The sequence below is a fragment of the Amphiura filiformis genome, chromosome 8, assembly GCF_039555335.1.
Source record: "Amphiura filiformis chromosome 8, Afil_fr2py, whole genome shotgun sequence".
Taxonomy (NCBI): domain Eukaryota; kingdom Metazoa; phylum Echinodermata; class Ophiuroidea; order Amphilepidida; family Amphiuridae; genus Amphiura; species Amphiura filiformis.
The window spans coordinates 40,033,811-40,052,939 of NC_092635.1; the positions used below are offsets into that span (position 1 = coordinate 40,033,811).

Here is a 19,129-nt window from a genome sequence, read left to right on the forward strand (position 1 = left end):
CAATTCGGAATCCGTCATCAGGCACGCGGCGGAAGTTCAGACACACCGCCATATGCATACATCAATTCGGCTAGCCCGATTTTCCTAAAATGAAAATTTGTCGATCAACTACCTTTAGCAAATTATATAATAGCTTTGTACGGAGTGCTATCTACTGAAGATAGCTTTGTATACCTACATATCTTGCTATCGGAAGATAGTTTTGTAGGAATATCTTACTAGGCTGAATATAGTTTTGTAGGGACACGTTGCTATCTACTGAAGACCACATTTGAAACACTCACCATGGAAACAACATCATCGTCTTTTCTTGGGAAAATATTGGCTACACACGGAATAATATAAGAGAGTGTGCCACCATTCAAATGCGCCATTGAAACACAGAGGAAAAGAGTCTTTTCAAAAGACGCACTTTTGGATGGCAATGAAAAAACGTACGTAGGCCTACTTTAGATATAAAGCTTGGTATCACATTAAAACTGATCATGTGTAAAATATTATTCTCTTAACGGTATTATTGCTCTTTTTTGCTATTTTACCGCAAAAAAAAAAAATAAAAGGTGCAAATCTAACCCTAAAAAATCACTCCATTTTCCAAACCGGACGTTGTTCAAACTCACCAAAAAACAAAATTGTTACTTTTTCTCAGATTTCTTCATGTAGACACTTGTCGGAAGCAAATGAGCTGAAAACAAGTGAATTTTGACAGTACGTTTAGAAACTAAAGCCGCAACAAGCTCAAATAAGCGGTGGACTATTTTAACCGCATTTCGACTATTCTAACCGCATTTCGCTCTCTGTCGAACTGTGAGGATTTCTTACTCCCAATGGTTCTATCTTTTCATTTGAATATTAGGGGATAGCGCGTACGCAGTCCCCCACTACCAGAAATTATACGCCCGAGTTCCCCACGTTTGGGGGAATCGTATGGGTCAACCCGCCGAAGTGCAATGGCAAGGCCTCACCATAGGGGAGCTGCCTTCATGATCAAAGCTACCCCTGCGCCAGGTAAGTATGCTTTGAAACGTGGACATTTTCGAACCGAATAAAAAATTAAATGTATAATCCATGGTGTCGCGCAAGTAGCGCCTTTTGAAGTTGTAAAATCAAGTTCCGAATTCAATTTTCTTCCCTTCGCATTGCGCTGAACTGATTTCTTATTTACTTTGAACTTCGTTCCGTTTTGCTTTTGATTTTAATTAAATTCAGGAAATTAGTAAAATATCGCTGTATTTTATATCTCTTTTAACATGTTTAACTTGATGTTGACAAAGAAGGTTGAAGGGCGGGGCTAAAATATTGATCAATTCGGAATCCGTCATCAGGCACGCGGCGGAAGTTCAGACACACCGCCATATGCATACATCAATTCGGCTAGCCCGATTTTCCTAAAATGAAAATTTGTCGATCAACTACCTTTAGCAAATTATATAATAGCTTTGTACGGAGTGCTATCTACTGAAGATAGCTTTGTATACCTACATATCTTGCTATCGGAAGATAGTTTTGTAGGAATATCTTACTAGGCTGAATATAGTTTTGTAGGGACACGTTGCTATCTACTGAAGACCACATTTGAAACACTCACCATGGAAACAACATCATCGTCTTTTCTTGGGAAAATATTGGCTACACACGGAATAATATAAGAGAGTGTGCCACCATTCAAATGCGCCATTGAAACACAGAGGAAAAGAGTCTTTTCAAAAGACGCACTTTTGGATGGCAATGAAAAAACGTACGTAGGCCTACTTTAGATATAAAGCTTGGTATCACATTAAAACTGATCATGTGTAAAATATTATTCTCTTAACGGTATTATTGCTCTTTTTTGCTATTTTACCGCAAAAAAAATAAAAGGTGCAAATCTAACCCTAAAAAATCACTCCATTTTCCAAACCGGACGTTGTTCAAACTCACCAAAAAACAAAATTGTTACTTTTTCTCAGATTTCTTCATGTAGACACTTGTCGGAAGCAAATGAGCTGAAAACAAGTGAATTTTGACAGTACGTTTAGAAACTAAAGCCGCAACAAGCTCAAATAAGCGGTGGACTATTTTAACCGCATTTCGACTATTCTAACCGCATTTCGCTCTCTGTCGAACTGTGAGGATTTCTTACTCCCAATGGTTCTATCTTTTCATTTGAATATTAGGGGATAGCGCGTACGCAGTCCCCACTACCAGAAATTATACGCCCGAGTTCCCCACGTTTGGGGGAATCGTATGGGTCAACCCGCCGAAGTGCAATGGCAAGGCCTCACCATAGGGGAGCTGCCTTCATGATCAAAGCTACCCCTGCGCCAGGTAAGTATGCTTTGAAACGTGGACATTTTCGAACCGAATAAAAAATTAAATGTATAATCCATGGTGTCGCGCAAGTAGCGCCTTTTGAAGTTGTAAAATCAAGTTCCGAATTCAATTTTCTTCCCTTCGCATTGCGCTGAACTGATTTCTTATTTACTTTGAACTTCGTTCCGTTTTGCTTTTGATTTTAATTAAATTCAGGAAATTAGTAAAATATCGCTGTATTTTATATCTCTTTTAACATGTTTAACTTGATGTTGACAAAGAAGGTTGAAGGGCGGGGCTAAAATATTGATCAATTCGGAATCCGTCATCAGGCACGCGGCGGAAGTTCAGACACACCGCCATATGCATACATCAATTCGGCTAGCCCGATTTTCCTAAAATGAAAATTTGTCGATCAACTACCTTTAGCAAATTATATAATAGCTTTGTACGGAGTGCTATCTACTGAAGATAGCTTTGTATACCTACATATCTTGCTATCGGAAGATAGTTTTGTAGGAATATCTTACTAGGCTGAATATAGTTTTGTAGGGACACGTTGCTATCTACTGAAGACCACATTTGAAACACTCACCATGGAAACAACATCATCGTCTTTTCTTGGGAAAATATTGGCTACACACGGAATAATATAAGAGAGTGTGCCACCATTCAAATGCGCCATTGAAACACAGAGGAAAAGAGTCTTTTCAAAAGACGCACTTTTGGATGGCAATGAAAAAACGTACGTAGGCCTACTTTAGATATAAAGCTTGGTATCACATTAAAACTGATCATGTGTAAAATATTATTCTCTTAACGGTATTATTGCTCTTTTTTGCTATTTTACCGCAAAAAAAATAAAAGGTGCAAATCTAACCCTAAAAAATCACTCCATTTTCCAAACCGGACGTTGTTCAAACTCACCAAAAAACAAAATTGTTACTTTTTCTCAGATTTCTTCATGTAGACACTTGTCGGAAGCAAATGAGCTGAAAACAAGTGAATTTTGACAGTACGTTTAGAAACTAAAGCCGCAACAAGCTCAAATAAGCGGTGGACTATTTTAACCGCATTTCGACTATTCTAACCGCATTTCGCTCTCTGTCGAACTGTGAGGATTTCTTACTCCCAATGGTTCTATCTTTTCATTTGAATATTAGGGGATAGCGCGTACGCAGTCCCCACTACCAGAAATTATACGCCCGAGTTCCCCACGTTTGGGGGAATCGTATGGGTCAACCCGCCGAAGTGCAATGGCAAGGCCTCACCATAGGGGAGCTGCCTTCATGATCAAAGCTACCCCTGCGCCAGGTAAGTATGCTTTGAAACGTGGACATTTTCGAACCGAATAAAAATTAAATGTATAATCCATGGTGTCGCGCAAGTAGCGCCTTTTGAAGTTGTAAAATCAAGTTCCGAATTCAATTTTCTTCCCTTCGCATTGCGCTGAACTGATTTCTTATTTACTTTGAACTTCGTTCCGTTTTGCTTTTGATTTTAATTAAATTCAGGAAATTAGTAAAATATCGCTGTATTTTATATCTCTTTTAACATGTTTAACTTGATGTTGACAAAGAAGGTTGAAGGGCGGGGCTAAAATATTGATCAATTCGGAATCCGTCATCAGGCACGCGGCGGAAGTTCAGACACACCGCCATATGCATACATCAATTCGGCTAGCCCGATTTTCCTAAAATGAAAATTTGTCGATCAACTACCTTTAGCAAATTATATAATAGCTTTGTACGGAGTGCTATCTACTGAAGATAGCTTTGTATACCTACATATCTTGCTATCGGAAGATAGTTTTGTAGGAATATCTTACTAGGCTGAATATAGTTTTGTAGGGACACGTTGCTATCTACTGAAGACCACATTTGAAACACTCACCATGGAAACAACATCATCGTCTTTTCTTGGGAAAATATTGGCTACACACGGAATAATATAAGAGAGTGTGCCAACGATTCAAATGCGCCATTGAAACACAGAGGAAAAGAGTCTTTTCAAAAGACGCACTTTTGGATGGCAATGAAAAAACGTACGTAGGCCTACTTTAGATATAAAGCTTGGTATCACATTAAAACTGATCATGTGTAAAATATTATTCTCTTAACGGTATTATTGCTCTTTTTTGCTATTTTACCGCAAAAAAAATAAAAGGTGCAAATCTAACCCTAAAAAATCACTCCATTTTCCAAACCGGACGTTGTTCAAACTCACCAAAAAACAAAATTGTTACTTTTTCTCAGATTTCTTCATGTAGACACTTGTCGGAAGCAAATGAGCTGAAAACAAGTGAATTTTGACAGTACGTTTAGAAACTAAAGCCGCAACAAGCTCAAATAAGCGGTGGACTATTTTAACCGCATTTCGACTATTCTAACCGCATTTCGCTCTCTGTCGAACTGTGAGGATTTCTTACTCCCAATGGTTCTATCTTTTCATTTGAATATTAGGGGATAGCGCGTACGCAGTCCCCACTACCAGAAATTATACGCCCGAGTTCCCCACGTTTGGGGGAATCGTATGGGTCAACCCGCCGAAGTGCAATGGCAAGGCCTCACCATAGGGGAGCTGCCTTCATGATCAAAGCTACCCCTGCGCCAGGTAAGTATGCTTTGAAACGTGGACATTTTCGAACCGAATAAAAAATTAAATGTATAATCCATGGTGTCGCGCAAGTAGCGCCTTTTGAAGTTGTAAAATCAAGTTCCGAATTCAATTTTCTTCCCTTCGCATTGCGCTGAACTGATTTCTTATTTACTTTGAACTTCGTTCCGTTTTGCTTTTGATTTTAATTAAATTCAGGAAATTAGTAAAATATCGCTGTATTTTATATCTCTTTTAACATGTTTAACTTGATGTTGACAAAGAAGGTTGAAGGGCGGGGCTAAAATATTGATCAATTCGGAATCCGTCATCAGGCACGCGGCGGAAGTTCAGACACACCGCCATATGCATACATCAATTCGGCTAGCCCGATTTTCCTAAAATGAAAATTTGTCGATCAACTACCTTTAGCAAATTATATAATAGCTTTGTACGGAGTGCTATCTACTGAAGATAGCTTTGTATACCTACATATCTTGCTATCGGAAGATAGTTTTGTAGGAATATCTTACTAGGCTGAATATAGTTTTGTAGGGACACGTTGCTATCTACTGAAGACCACATTTGAAACACTCACCATGGAAACAACATCATCGTCTTTTCTTGGGAAAATATTGGCTACACACGGAATAATATAAGAGAGTGTGCCACCATTCAAATGCGCCATTGAAACACAGAGGAAAAGAGTCTTTTCAAAAGACGCACTTTTGGATGGCAATGAAAAAACGTACGTAGGCCTACTTTAGATATAAAGCTTGGTATCACATTAAAACTGATCATGTGTAAAATATTATTCTCTTAACGGTATTATTGCTCTTTTTTGCTATTTTACCGCAAAAAAAATAAAAGGTGCAAATCTAACCCTAAAAAATCACTCCATTTTCCAAACCGGACGTTGTTCAAACTCACCAAAAAACAAAATTGTTACTTTTTCTCAGATTTCTTCATGTAGACACTTGTCGGAAGCAAATGAGCTGAAAACAAGTGAATTTTGACAGTACGTTTAGAAACTAAAGCCGCAACAAGCTCAAATAAGCGGTGGACTATTTTAACCGCATTTCGACTATTCTAACCGCATTTCGCTCTCTGTCGAACTGTGAGGATTTCTTACTCCCAATGGTTCTATCTTTTCATTTGAATATTAGGGGATAGCGCGTACGCAGTCCCCACTACCAGAAATTATACGCCCGAGTTCCCCACGTTTGGGGGAATCGTATGGGTCAACCCGCCGAAGTGCAATGGCAAGGCCTCACCATAGGGGAGCTGCCTTCATGATCAAAGCTACCCCTGCGCCAGGTAAGTATGCTTTGAAACGTGGACATTTTCGAACCGAATAAAAAATTAAATGTATAATCCATGGTGTCGCGCAAGTAGCGCCTTTTGAAGTTGTAAAATCAAGTTCCGAATTCAATTTTCTTCCCTTCGCATTGCGCTGAACTGATTTCTTATTTACTTTGAACTTCGTTCCGTTTTGCTTTTGATTTTAATTAAATTCAGGAAATTAGTAAAATATCGCTGTATTTTATATCTCTTTTAACATGTTTAACTTGATGTTGACAAAGAAGGTTGAAGGGCGGGGCTAAAATATTGATCAATTCGGAATCCGTCATCAGGCACGCGGCGGAAGTTCAGACACACCGCCATATGCATACATCAATTCGGCTAGCCCGATTTTCCTAAAATGAAAATTTGTCGATCAACTACCTTTAGCAAATTATATAATAGCTTTGTACGGAGTGCTATCTACTGAAGATAGCTTTGTATACCTACATATCTTGCTATCGGAAGATAGTTTTGTAGGAATATCTTACTAGGCTGAATATAGTTTTGTAGGGACACGTTGCTATCTACTGAAGACCACATTTGAAACACTCACCATGGAAACAACATCATCGTCTTTTCTTGGGAAAATATTGGCTACACACGGAATAATATAAGAGAGTGTGCCACCATTCAAATGCGCCATTGAAACACAGAGGAAAAGAGTCTTTTCAAAAGACGCACTTTTGGATGGCAATGAAAAAACGTACGTAGGCCTACTTTAGATATAAAGCTTGGTATCACATTAAAACTGATCATGTGTAAAATATTATTCTCTTAACGGTATTATTGCTCTTTTTGCTTTTTTACCGCAAAAAAAATAAAAGGTGCAAATCTAACCCTAAAAAATCACTCCATTTTCCAAACCGGACGTTGTTCAAACTCACCAAAAAACAAAATTGTTACTTTTTCTCAGATTTCTTCATGTAGACACTTGTCGGAAGCAAATGAGCTGAAAACAAGTGAATTTTGACAGTACGTTTAGAAACTAAAGCCGCAACAAGCTCAAATAAGCGGTGGACTATTTTAACCGCATTTCGACTATTCTAACCGCATTTCGCTCTCTGTCGAACTGTGAGGATTTCTTACTCCCAATGGTTCTATCTTTTCATTTGAATATTAGGGGATAGCGCGTACGCAGCCCCCCACTACCAGAAATTATACGCCCGAGTTCCCCACGTTTGGGGGAATCGTATGGGTCAACCCGCCGAAGTGCAATGGCAAGGCCTCACCATAGGGGAGCTGCCTTCATGATCAAAGCTACCCCTGCGCCAGGTAAGTATGCTTTGAAACGTGGACATTTTCGAACCGAATAAAAAATTAAATGTATAATCCATGGTGTCGCGCAAGTAGCGCCTTTTGAAGTTGTAAAATCAAGTTCCGAATTCAATTTTCTTCCCTTCGCATTGCGCTGAACTGATTTCTTATTTACTTTGAACTTCGTTCCGTTTTGCTTTTGATTTTAATTAAATTCAGGAAATTAGTAAAATATCGCTGTATTTTATATCTCTTTTAACATGTTTAACTTGATGTTGACAAAAAGAAGGTTGAAGGGCGGGGCTAAAATATTGATCAATTCGGAATCCGTCATCAGGCACGCGGCGGAAGTTCAGACACACCGCCATATGCATACATCAATTCGGCTAGCCCGATTTTCCTAAAATGAAAATTTGTCGATCAACTACCTTTAGCAAATTATATAATAGCTTTGTACGGAGTGCTATCTACTGAAGATAGCTTTGTATACCTACATATCTTGCTATCGGAAGATAGTTTTGTAGGAATATCTTACTAGGCTGAATATAGTTTTGTAGGGACACGTTGCTATCTACTGAAGACCACATTTGAAACACTCACCATGGAAACAACATCATCGTCTTTTCTTGGGAAAATATTGGCTACACACGGAATAATATAAGAGAGTGTGCCACCATTCAAATGCGCCATTGAAACACAGAGGAAAAGAGTCTTTTCAAAAGACGCACTTTTGGATGGCAATGAAAAAACGTACGTAGGCCTACTTTAGATATAAAGCTTGGTATCACATTAAAACTGATCATGTGTAAAATATTATTCTCTTAACGGTATTATTGCTCTTTTTTGCTATTTTACCGCAAAAAAAATAAAAGGTGCAAATCTAACCCTAAAAAATCACTCCATTTTCCAAACCGGACGTTGTTCAAACTCACCAAAAAACAAAATTGTTACTTTTTCTCAGATTTCTTCATGTAGACACTTGTCGGAAGCAAATGAGCTGAAAACAAGTGAATTTTGACAGTACGTTTAGAAACTAAAGCCGCAACAAGCTCAAATAAGCGGTGGACTATTTTAACCGCATTTCGACTATTCTAACCGCATTTCGCTCTCTGTCGAACTGTGAGGATTTCTTACTCCCAATGGTTCTATCTTTTCATTTGAATATTAGGGGATAGCGCGTACGCAGTCCCCACTACCAGAAATTATACGCCCGAGTTCCCCACGTTTGGGGGAATCGTATGGGTCAACCCGCCGAAGTGCAATGGCAAGGCCTCACCATAGGGAGCTGCCTTCATGATCAAAGCTACCCCTGCGCCAGGTAAGTATGCTTTGAAACGTGGACATTTTCGAACCGAATAAAAAATTAAATGTATAATCCATGGTGTCGCGCAAGTAGCGCCTTTTGAAGTTGTAAAATCAAGTTCCGAATTCAATTTTCTTCCCTTCGCATTGCGCTGAACTGATTTCTTATTTACTTTGAACTTCGTTCCGTTTTGCTTTTGATTTTAATTAAATTCAGGAAATTAGTAAAATATCGCTGTATTTTATATCTCTTTTAACATGTTTAACTTGATGTTGACAAAGAAGGTTGAAGGGCGGGGCTAAAATATTGATCAATTCGGAATCCGTCATCAGGCACGCGGCGGAAGTTCAGACACACCGCCATATGCATACATCAATTCGGCTAGCCCGATTTTCCTAAAATGAAAATTTGTCGATCAACTACCTTTAGCAAATTATATAATAGCTTTGTACGGAGTGCTATCTACTGAAGATAGCTTTGTATACCTACATATCTTGCTATCGGAAGATAGTTTTGTAGGAATATCTTACTAGGCTGAATATAGTTTTGTAGGGACACGTTGCTATCTACTGAAGACCACATTTGAAACACTCACCATGGAAACAACATCATCGTCTTTTCTTGGGAAAATATTGGCTACACACGGAATAATATAAGAGAGTGTGCCACCATTCAAATGCGCCATTGAAACACAGAGGAAAAGAGTCTTTTCAAAAGACGCACTTTTGGATGGCAATGAAAAAACGTACGTAGGCCTACTTTAGATATAAAGCTTGGTATCACATTAAAACTGATCATGTGTAAAATATTATTCTCTTAACGGTATTATTGCTCTTTTTTTTTTTTTACCGCAAAAAAAATAAAAGGTGCAAATCTAACCCTAAAAAATCACTCCATTTTCCAAACCGGACGTTGTTCAAACTCACCAAAAAACAAAATTGTTACTTTTTCTCAGATTTCTTCATGTAGACACTTGTCGGAAGCAAATGAGCTGAAAACAAGTGAATTTTGACAGTACGTTTAGAAACTAAAGCCGCAACAAGCTCAAATAAGCGGTGGACTATTTTAACCGCATTTCGACTATTCTAACCGCATTTCGCTCTCTGTCGAACTGTGAGGATTTCTTACTCCCAATGGTTCTATCTTTTCATTTGAATATTAGGGGATAGCGCGTACGCAGTCCCCACTACCAGAAATTATACGCCCGAGTTCCCCACGTTTGGGGGAATCGTATGGGTCAACCCGCCGAAGTGCAATGGCAAGGCCTCACCATAGGGGAGCTGCCTTCATGATCAAAGCTACCCCTGCGCCAGGTAAGTATGCTTTGAAACGTGGACATTTTCGAACCGAATAAAAAATTAAATGTATAATCCATGGTGTCGCGCAAGTAGCGCCTTTTGAAGTTGTAAAATCAAGTTCCGAATTCAATTTTCTTCCCTTCGCATTGCGCTGAACTGATTTCTTATTTACTTTGAACGTCGTTCCGTTTTGCTTTTGATTTTAATTAAATTCAGGAAATTAGTAAAATATCGCTGTATTTTATATCTCTTTTAACATGTTTAACTTGATGTTGACAAAGAAGGTTGAAGGGCGGGGCTAAAATATTGATCAATTCGGAATCCGTCATCAGGCACGCGGCGGAAGTTCAGACACACCGCCATATGCATACATCAATTCGGCTAGCCCGATTTTCCTAAAATGAAAATTTGTCGATCAACTACCTTTAGCAAATTATATAATAGCTTTGTACGGAGTGCTATCTACTGAAGATAGCTTTGTATACCTACATATCTTGCTATCGGAAGATAGTTTTGTAGGAATATCTTACTAGGCTGAATATAGTTTTGTAGGGACACGTTGCTATCTACTGAAGACCACATTTGAAACACTCACCATGGAAACAACATCATCGTCTTTTCTTGGGAAAATATTGGCTACACACGGAATAATATAAGAGAGTGTGCCACCATTCAAATGCGCCATTGAAACACAGAGGAAAAGAGTCTTTTCAAAAGACGCACTTTTGGATGGCAATGAAAAAAAACGTACGTAGGCCTACTTTAGATATAAAGCTTGGTATCACATTAAAACTGATCATGTGTAAAATATTATTCTCTTAACGGTATTATTGCTCTTTTTTGCTATTTTACCGCAAAAAAAATAAAAGGTGCAAATCTAACCCTAAAAAATCACTCCATTTTCCAAACCGGACGTTGTTCAAACTCACCAAAAAACAAAATTGTTACTTTTTCTCAGATTTCTTCATGTAGACACTTGTCGGAAGCAAATGAGCTGAAAACAAGTGAATTTTGACAGTACGTTTAGAAACTAAAGCCGCAACAAGCTCAAATAAGCGGTGGACTATTTTAACCGCATTTCGACTATTCTAACCGCATTTCGCTCTCTGTCGAACTGTGAGGATTTCTTACTCCCAATGGTTCTATCTTTTCATTTGAATATTAGGGGATAGCGCGTACGCAGTCCCCCACTACCAGAAATTATACGCCCGAGTTCCCCACGTTTGGGGGAATCGTATGGGTCAACCCGCCGAAGTGCAATGGCAAGGCCTCACCATAGGGGAGCTGCCTTCATGATCAAAGCTACCCCTGCGCCAGGTAAGTATGCTTTGAAACGTGGACATTTTCGAACCGAATAAAAAATTAAATGTATAATCCATGGTGTCGCGCAAGTAGCGCCTTTTGAAGTTGTAAAATCAAGTTCCGAATTCAATTTTCTTCCCTTCGCATTGCGCTGAACTGATTTCTTATTTACTTTGAACTTCGTTCCGTTTTGCTTTTGATTTTAATTAAATTCAGGAAATTAGTAAAATATCGCTGTATTTTATATCTCTTTTAACATGTTTAACTTGATGTTGACAAAGAAGGTTGAAGGGCGGGGCTAAAATATTGATCAATTCGGAATCCGTCATCAGGCACGCGGCGGAAGTTCAGACACACCGCCATATGCATACATCAATTCGGCTATAGCCCGATTTTCCTAAAATGAAAATTTGTCGATCAACTACCTTTAGCAAATTATATAATAGCTTTGTACGGAGTGCTATCTACTGAAGATAGCTTTGTATACCTACATATCTTGCTATCGGAAGATAGTTTTGTAGGAATATCTTACTAGGCTGAATATAGTTTTGTAGGGACACGTTGCTATCTACTGAAGACCACATTTGAAACACTCACCATGGAAACAACATCATCGTCTTTTCTTGGGAAAATATTGGCTACACACGGAATAATATAAGAGAGTGTGCCACCATTCAAATGCGCCATTGAAACACAGAGGAAAAGAGTCTTTTCAAAAGACGCACTTTTGGATGGCAATGAAAAAACGTACGTAGGCCTACTTTAGATATAAAGCTTGGTATCACATTAAAACTGATCATGTGTAAAATATTATTCTCTTAACGGTATTATTGCTCTTTTTTGCTATTTTACCGCAAAAAAAAAATAAAAGGTGCAAATCTAACCCTAAAAAATCACTCCATTTTCCAAACCGGACGTTGTTCAAACTCACCAAAAAACAAAATTGTTACTTTTTCTCAGATTTCTTCATGTAGACACTTGTCGGAAGCAAATGAGCTGAAAACAAGTGAATTTTGACAGTACGTTTAGAAACTAAAGCCGCAACAAGCTCAAATAAGCGGTGGACTATTTTAACCGCATTTCGACTATTCTAACCGCATTTCGCTCTCTGTCGAACTGTGAGGATTTCTTACTCCCAATGGTTCTATCTTTTCATTTGAATATTAGGGGATAGCGCGTACGCAGCCCCCACTACCAGAAATTATACGCCCGAGTTCCCCACGTTTGGGGGAATCGTATGGGTCAACCCGCCGAAGTGCAATGGCAAGGCCTCACCATAGGGGAGCTGCCTTCATGATCAAAGCTACCCCTGCGCCAGGTAAGTATGCTTTGAAACGTGGACATTTTCGAACCGAATAAAAATTAAATGTATAATCCATGGTGTCGCGCAAGTAGCGCCTTTTGAAGTTGTAAAATCAAGTTCCGAATTCAATTTTCTTCCCTTCGCATTGCGCTGAACTGATTTCTTATTTACTTTGAACTTCGTTCCGTTTTGCTTTTGATTTTAATTAAATTCAGGAAATTAGTAAAATATCGCTGTATTTTATATCTCTTTTAACATGTTTAACTTGATGTTGACAAAGAAGGTTGAAGGGCGGGGCTAAAATATTGATCAATTCGGAATCCGTCATCAGGCACGCGGCGGAAGTTCAGACACACCGCCATATGCATACATCAATTCGGCTAGCCCGATTTTCCTAAAATGAAAATTTGTCGATCAACTACCTTTAGCAAATTATATAATAGCTTTGTACGGAGTGCTATCTACTGAAGATAGCTTTGTATACCTACATATCTTGCTATCGGAAGATAGTTTTGTAGGAATATCTTACTAGGCTGAATATAGTTTTGTAGGGACACGTTGCTATCTACTGAAGACCACATTTGAAACACTCACCATGGAAACAACATCATCGTCTTTTCTTGGGAAAATATTGGCTACACACGGAATAATATAAGAGAGTGTGCCACCATTCAAATGCGCCATTGAAACACAGAGGAAAAGAGTCTTTTCAAAAGACGCACTTTTGGATGGCAATGAAAAAACGTACGTAGGCCTACTTTAGATATAAAGCTTGGTATCACATTAAAACTGATCATGTGTAAAATATTATTCTCTTAACGGTATTATTGCTCTTTTTTGCTATTTTACCGCAAAAAAAATAAAAGGTGCAAATCTAACCCTAAAAAATCACTCCATTTTCCAAACCGGACGTTGTTCAAACTCACCAAAAAACAAAATTGTTACTTTTTCTCAGATTTCTTCATGTAGACACTTGTCGGAAGCAAATGAGCTGAAAACAAGTGAATTTTGACAGTACGTTTAGAAACTAAAGCCGCAACAAGCTCAAATAAGCGGTGGACTATTTTAACCGCATTTCGACTATTCTAACCGCATTTCGTTGTTACATAAAACGTGGAGCGATTTGGTGGTGCGCCCTCAACCCTCGTAAGTCCTCTTGAATTGAGGATTTTTATCAGGCGGCGAGTGGCATTATGAGCCGGCAACTTGTGAAACCGCCCGGCCGTATGGCATTTTCCATAATTTTTTATACTCGGTTAGTTTTGTGGGGTTCATTGTCGAACCCCAACGGTTTTAGCTTGTATTTATATTATTTATTAACATAGGCCTATTTGTTTGTGATATTTCATGCGTTTTAAAATTTCAAAATAATCCCATTCAATTACACGGTTGACGATGAAAATTTACTGAATTTAGAGTATGCAATGCGGCCACCACCTGATTTTTATCTAGCGTTATCTAAAACTAAAGACAGTTTCAAAGTGATATGCTTCCCCCGTGAAGTGAAAACATGTCATTATAAACCAGGGAAATGGGTGTTTTGACGTATTTTTGCAGAATTTTCTGACTCAACCCCGGAAATGGGTCATCATCAACAATGTTCATTTTGTCGTCCTCCTCCCCCCAATGTCAATAAAATACTGATTTTATAGGAATACCACGCTATCTAAAGTGGATAGTTACCGGTATATTTTACACCTATAGGGGCGATACCTTAATGCTACCATTGGCGGTCACTAAGTCAATATTGAGGGATTCTGTTTTCTGATGTGATAATTTAAATAATGCACTTGATGTTTTGCAGGATAAGGGTTCTCAACTTCCTGAATTGATCAATAATGATTTCATCTAATTATCTAAAGAAGCTTAAAGAGAGGGATTACTTCAATTAAAAGGCTCACAAAACTATAATGATCCAGATGACTGGAAGAGTGCTAGGTCATTAAGAAACAAAGTAAATCATGAATAAGTAAAAGAAGACATATCATGATATTGTTGTAATGATCTTTCAAAGATAATGTCAATGACTCTAAAAAATTTTTGGTGTAGGCCTACTATTCAAAAAAACTTATTCCTAAGCAAGCATAAATCTTCTGTTCAGACAGTTCAAACTGAGCATGGAAATACAATCACATATTGTAAGCGCTCTTTAGCAAAGTCATAGTTCATTGAATTTACAACCCGTATGCCCAAACAGGCGAAAATAGTAACTTTTTGCACAAGATTTGCAATTAAAAGAGAATTGGCCATTGTTCACTCTAGTGACGCTAGTATATGGACAATAATTATAAGTGTGCTTTTTCATTTAATGACATAAAATTTGAAAAAATATTGTAAGGAACATTTGAGGTTTTGACTTTTAATACCTACATTTTGGTCACAAAAATGTGCTTGGATAGGTAGTTTTCAACAGATTTTCCACATTCGCCTTGCTATAACATTAACTTGCGTTATCTGTTGACCTAGTTACGAAAAGTGTTTTTAGGGGGAAGTGTTAGCTTTCGTTTGATATTTTTAAAAATCTGATTTAATGAAGGGAACACTTGAGGTTTCGACAAAAACAATCAAAGAGGCCCATTTTTCAGCTAGAAGCTCCACAGCTCTTACATTGCTATGCACTCAACCGTGTAGTATAATCAAAGACTGTTGATGAAATGTGCAAGTCACCATCTTTGAAAGTTTGCTGCACCTATCATATTATAATCCATATTGGCTTATATTTGTAACCTTTCTCTATATATTTATTTTACATCAACGAACTGCCTGGAAGCAAGCAAAGTTACCCCTATATTTTTAAGAATGTGGACAAGTCTGATGCATGTTAACAACTAATTATTTCCAAAATTATTGAGCGTAATGTAGCCTACATACCGTAAAATGGGGTAACTTTGTGCCACTTCTCAGAGTTTTTAAACCATTGCTTCCAAACAAACCCAATTATATTTCTAATTATTTCTTTTTTCTTTTGTATGACATTAGGGTGCCCTTCTACACCTTGAAGTTGAAAAAGATTTTAAAATAATTTTGTAAGGGTACCCCAGGGGTTAAAATTAGCCTGACCAAAGTTACCCCACATTTGGGGGCAACTTTGGTCAGAGTATTACATTCCATGAAGAAAATAAAATAAAATAAAATGATATTCGCTGTATATGGGCAAGTTGTTATTTTTTGTGACATTTGACCCCTTGCAAAATTAATCAAGCACACATTTTTGCTCACAAATATCGATTTTTATTTTTTCTGAAAAAATGTATAAAAATGCTCATTTTTGGTCAAAAATCCTGATTTTTTCATGAACTTCGAGGAAATTGGACATGAGCGACTATTATTTCTTCCAAATATATTCCTTAACAAATTGACACCAATGACTAAAAACAATATTGCTGTACGAAAATATGACCATTTAAAAAAATATATTTGACCGACCAAAGTTACCCCGCTAACCGAAGTTACCCCATTTTAAGGTAATCAGTTATTACCTAGTACGAGGAACCCATACCGTAGTAGCTCTGCACTACGGTATGAGATGAAGTGTATACAAAAAGCTGGTGCAGTTTGCACTAAAAAATACAAGGCTCCTGTAGCTTAAATAGTTGCATGTTTGTCATAATATTAAAGTCATAATGTACGATCTTTTTTCAGAATTTACCTTTATTTTTTTCAAAACCGATTTTTTGGCATATTTGTAATACTTACACATGTTCTAATTTAAATCTACGAGCAAACTGTCAAATTCGTCCTATTTGTAGTAAAACGGGACGATTTTCTGTTGCGTCCGACATAAAGTCATAATTTTTTAGATTATGACTTTATGTCGGCCACGATCGCAAACCGTAGTCTCCTACAAAACTAGCTTGGTTACGCTCCCTCCACAAACTGGCCGCGTAGGAGACTAACTCTGAGGCCGCACTCGCTGTCCAATCAAAATCGTGCGAGATGTTTCGAGTGATAGAGGTGAAGTTTATGATGTTGTTTCTTTGCAAATTCCCAATGTTTTTCGCGTCCAAATGTATTGGGAACTTTCATAATGATTGCATATTATCATTTTAGAAGCAAAAAAGAAAAATCTAAAAATTTAAAAAGATCGTACATTAAGGCTTTAATTACACAGCTTCTTGTACTTCTTGCCTATACTGCCCCACCATGACAAAAGGGCATAACATACATTTTTTGAGAAATGGAGTTATCACCCCAGGAATGTCAATGCAAATTATATCTACCTATCAAAAATATAAAACACTTTTATTCTAACCCGCAAACACTAAAAAATACCCAAATTAGGATGGGTTATCCTGTACAAGTCAATGCAAGCTGAGCACGGTTTTAATCAATTATCTCGAAATGATCAATATGTCAGTTATGCCCTTACTCCTATGCTTGAAATTGTAATTAATACTCCATTATTTATCCAGAATAAATAAAAATTCATTAACACATTATCCACATCGGCGCACCACCACTCCTCTCCATCGTCTGACCCTGGTCTGAGTCTGTGAGTATAATGCTGCCCTCGTTCTTCTGTAACAGTAGACGAAAGAGGGCAGCAGTCTAGTCGTTTGTTTTGTTTCCGCGTGATGTGGCGTGATTCAGACACTCGATCTAGAAACACTGAATTTCATAACCTTTGCACTTCCTGTAGTGGTGTGTTTGTTTATAATCAGTATACATGTTGGCGGCCGAGCAGAGTCCACGCATATCCAGAATCCTTGTGAATCTGGATTTGTTTTCGTATCATGTTCCAAACCACAGCCATACAGTGATTTCAAGAGAAGACTGCCGAAGAAGTGAGTTTATATGTTCGCTGAGTAGGCCTACAGGTCAAATTATTACTCTCAAATTCTGTCTGTACCCGGAAGTTGGTACGGTAAGCTTAAAAACTATGACTATGTCTATACAAATTAGTCATGTACACCATGTATACAGCCATTCCCATGGAATGGCTGTGTACTAAGGCGAATCTCTTGTTGTTTAAACCAATATGGTCTCTTTTTACTCATGCATTGTTCAAAACGTGACATGTACACCAACACATGACCAAATACAATACAGCCTCCGAAATGGTCTACTTTTTAGTGGACCTCAACTCTGAAAAATGTAGTCTGTAGTGATATTAAGGCCCTTTGCACTATTAGTTTCCTGTTTACCGCCCGCGTCCAAAATTGAAAATCTCAAAATAATTAATTATTTTATTTTTATTTTTAATTTTCTCCTTTAAAATAACTTTCTTCAACTACTTCTACTTGCCATTTTCTGACTTATATAATATCAACAATAATGATGAATAAACAAAAGAGTACAACTCCACCTTATTTATAAAATCAAATATTGTTGTGAAGTAATTAAATGCCCGCTCTAGTCAAAACAAGTCAATAGTTGCTTGTAATAGTTCAACCTAAATAAAGAAAATAAAATATAATTAATAATTAAAAGTCACCTCGTCCCTTTTTCAAAATCTTTAACAGGAAACTAATAATCAAGTGCGAAGGGCCTAAAGAAAAAATACAATCCCCAACCCTTTGGTTAGGCCATGGAAATGCAAGTTTTAGATTTGCGTCCGTCACTTTTGTCAAATCACATGCAGCCATTTTTCATTATTCATATATATTTTTTCACCATAACGATTTTTAAATCGTACATTAAAAATGTGATAAATTCACCTGTTTGAGAAATATAATCATACAAAAGGAACACGCATAGCCCATTCAGCTCAGATCCATGTGCTGTATAGAATATTAAATCACAAGTCGATAATAAAATGCACTATATCGAGACACTTTGCAACTTTCTTTATCTGCGTCAATAATAGAATATTGATTTAAATAGCATTGAATACATAGCTGTACATTTTGAGTTTGTACTTCATCACAGAGCGATCTAGCGATCGATTTCAAGCCAGTCAGATAGGACTCCTTTTCTTGCGTTTGGTGAAATACCAATCGCCCGTCACTCACCAATGGAGTATTAAGTTGCAGGGAAAAATACTTATAATACAGGGTGTCGACACTGTGTACTAGTAATGCACTATTTAAAGCCTTGTGTACGATCTTTTTTCAGAATATACCTTTATTTTTTTCAAAACCAATTTTTTGGCATATTTGTAACATGTTCCAACTTAGAGCAAACTGTCAAATTCACCCTATTTGTAGTCAAACGAGATGATTTTCTGTTGGTCCGACGTATTATCATAATTTTTAGATTATGATAATATGTCGGAACGACTCGCAAATCGTAGTCTGCGTAGGAGACTAACTCTGGGGCCGCACTTGCCGTCCTAATCCAAATAGTGCGAGATATTTCGAGTGATAGAGGTGAAGTTTATGATGTTGTTTCTTTGCGAATTCCCAATGTTTTTCACGTCCAAATGTATTGGGAACTTTTATAATGATAGTATATTAATCATTTTGGAAGAAAAAAAAAGAAAAATCTAAAAATTTAAAA

At 37.5% G+C, this 19,129-nt stretch overlaps 10 non-coding genes across 10 annotated transcripts; all 10 read right to left on the minus strand.

The window, feature by feature from the left end:
* Positions 1–853: 853 nt before the first annotated feature.
* On the minus strand, positions 854–1,016 carry LOC140159752 (U1 spliceosomal RNA). Its single transcript, XR_011859918.1, has one exon. It is a non-coding gene; the product is annotated as a U1 spliceosomal RNA (small nuclear RNA).
* A 1,137-nt stretch (positions 1,017–2,153) lies between these two features.
* Positions 2,154–2,315, minus strand: LOC140159727 (U1 spliceosomal RNA). Its single transcript, XR_011859897.1, has one exon. It is a non-coding gene; the product is annotated as a U1 spliceosomal RNA (small nuclear RNA).
* A 1,137-nt stretch (positions 2,316–3,452) lies between these two features.
* Positions 3,453–3,614, minus strand: LOC140159728 (U1 spliceosomal RNA). The gene has a single exon (XR_011859898.1). It is a non-coding gene; the product is annotated as a U1 spliceosomal RNA (small nuclear RNA).
* Positions 3,615–4,751: 1,137 nt separating this feature from the next.
* LOC140159729 (U1 spliceosomal RNA) lies at positions 4,752–4,913 on the minus strand. Its single transcript, XR_011859899.1, has one exon. It is a non-coding gene; the product is annotated as a U1 spliceosomal RNA (small nuclear RNA).
* Positions 4,914–6,050: 1,137 nt separating this feature from the next.
* Positions 6,051–6,212, minus strand: LOC140159730 (U1 spliceosomal RNA). Its single transcript, XR_011859900.1, has one exon. It is a non-coding gene; the product is annotated as a U1 spliceosomal RNA (small nuclear RNA).
* Positions 6,213–7,348: 1,136 nt separating this feature from the next.
* Positions 7,349–7,511, minus strand: LOC140159714 (U1 spliceosomal RNA). Its single transcript, XR_011859885.1, has one exon. It is a non-coding gene; the product is annotated as a U1 spliceosomal RNA (small nuclear RNA).
* A 1,139-nt stretch (positions 7,512–8,650) lies between these two features.
* On the minus strand, positions 8,651–8,811 carry LOC140159737 (U1 spliceosomal RNA). Its single transcript, XR_011859907.1, has one exon. It is a non-coding gene; the product is annotated as a U1 spliceosomal RNA (small nuclear RNA).
* A 1,136-nt stretch (positions 8,812–9,947) lies between these two features.
* Positions 9,948–10,109, minus strand: LOC140159731 (U1 spliceosomal RNA). Its single transcript, XR_011859901.1, has one exon. It is a non-coding gene; the product is annotated as a U1 spliceosomal RNA (small nuclear RNA).
* Positions 10,110–11,248: 1,139 nt separating this feature from the next.
* Positions 11,249–11,411, minus strand: LOC140159713 (U1 spliceosomal RNA). Its single transcript, XR_011859884.1, has one exon. It is a non-coding gene; the product is annotated as a U1 spliceosomal RNA (small nuclear RNA).
* Positions 11,412–12,552: 1,141 nt separating this feature from the next.
* On the minus strand, positions 12,553–12,714 carry LOC140159732 (U1 spliceosomal RNA). Its single transcript, XR_011859902.1, has one exon. It is a non-coding gene; the product is annotated as a U1 spliceosomal RNA (small nuclear RNA).
* Between the last annotated feature and the right edge of the window lie 6,415 nt (positions 12,715–19,129).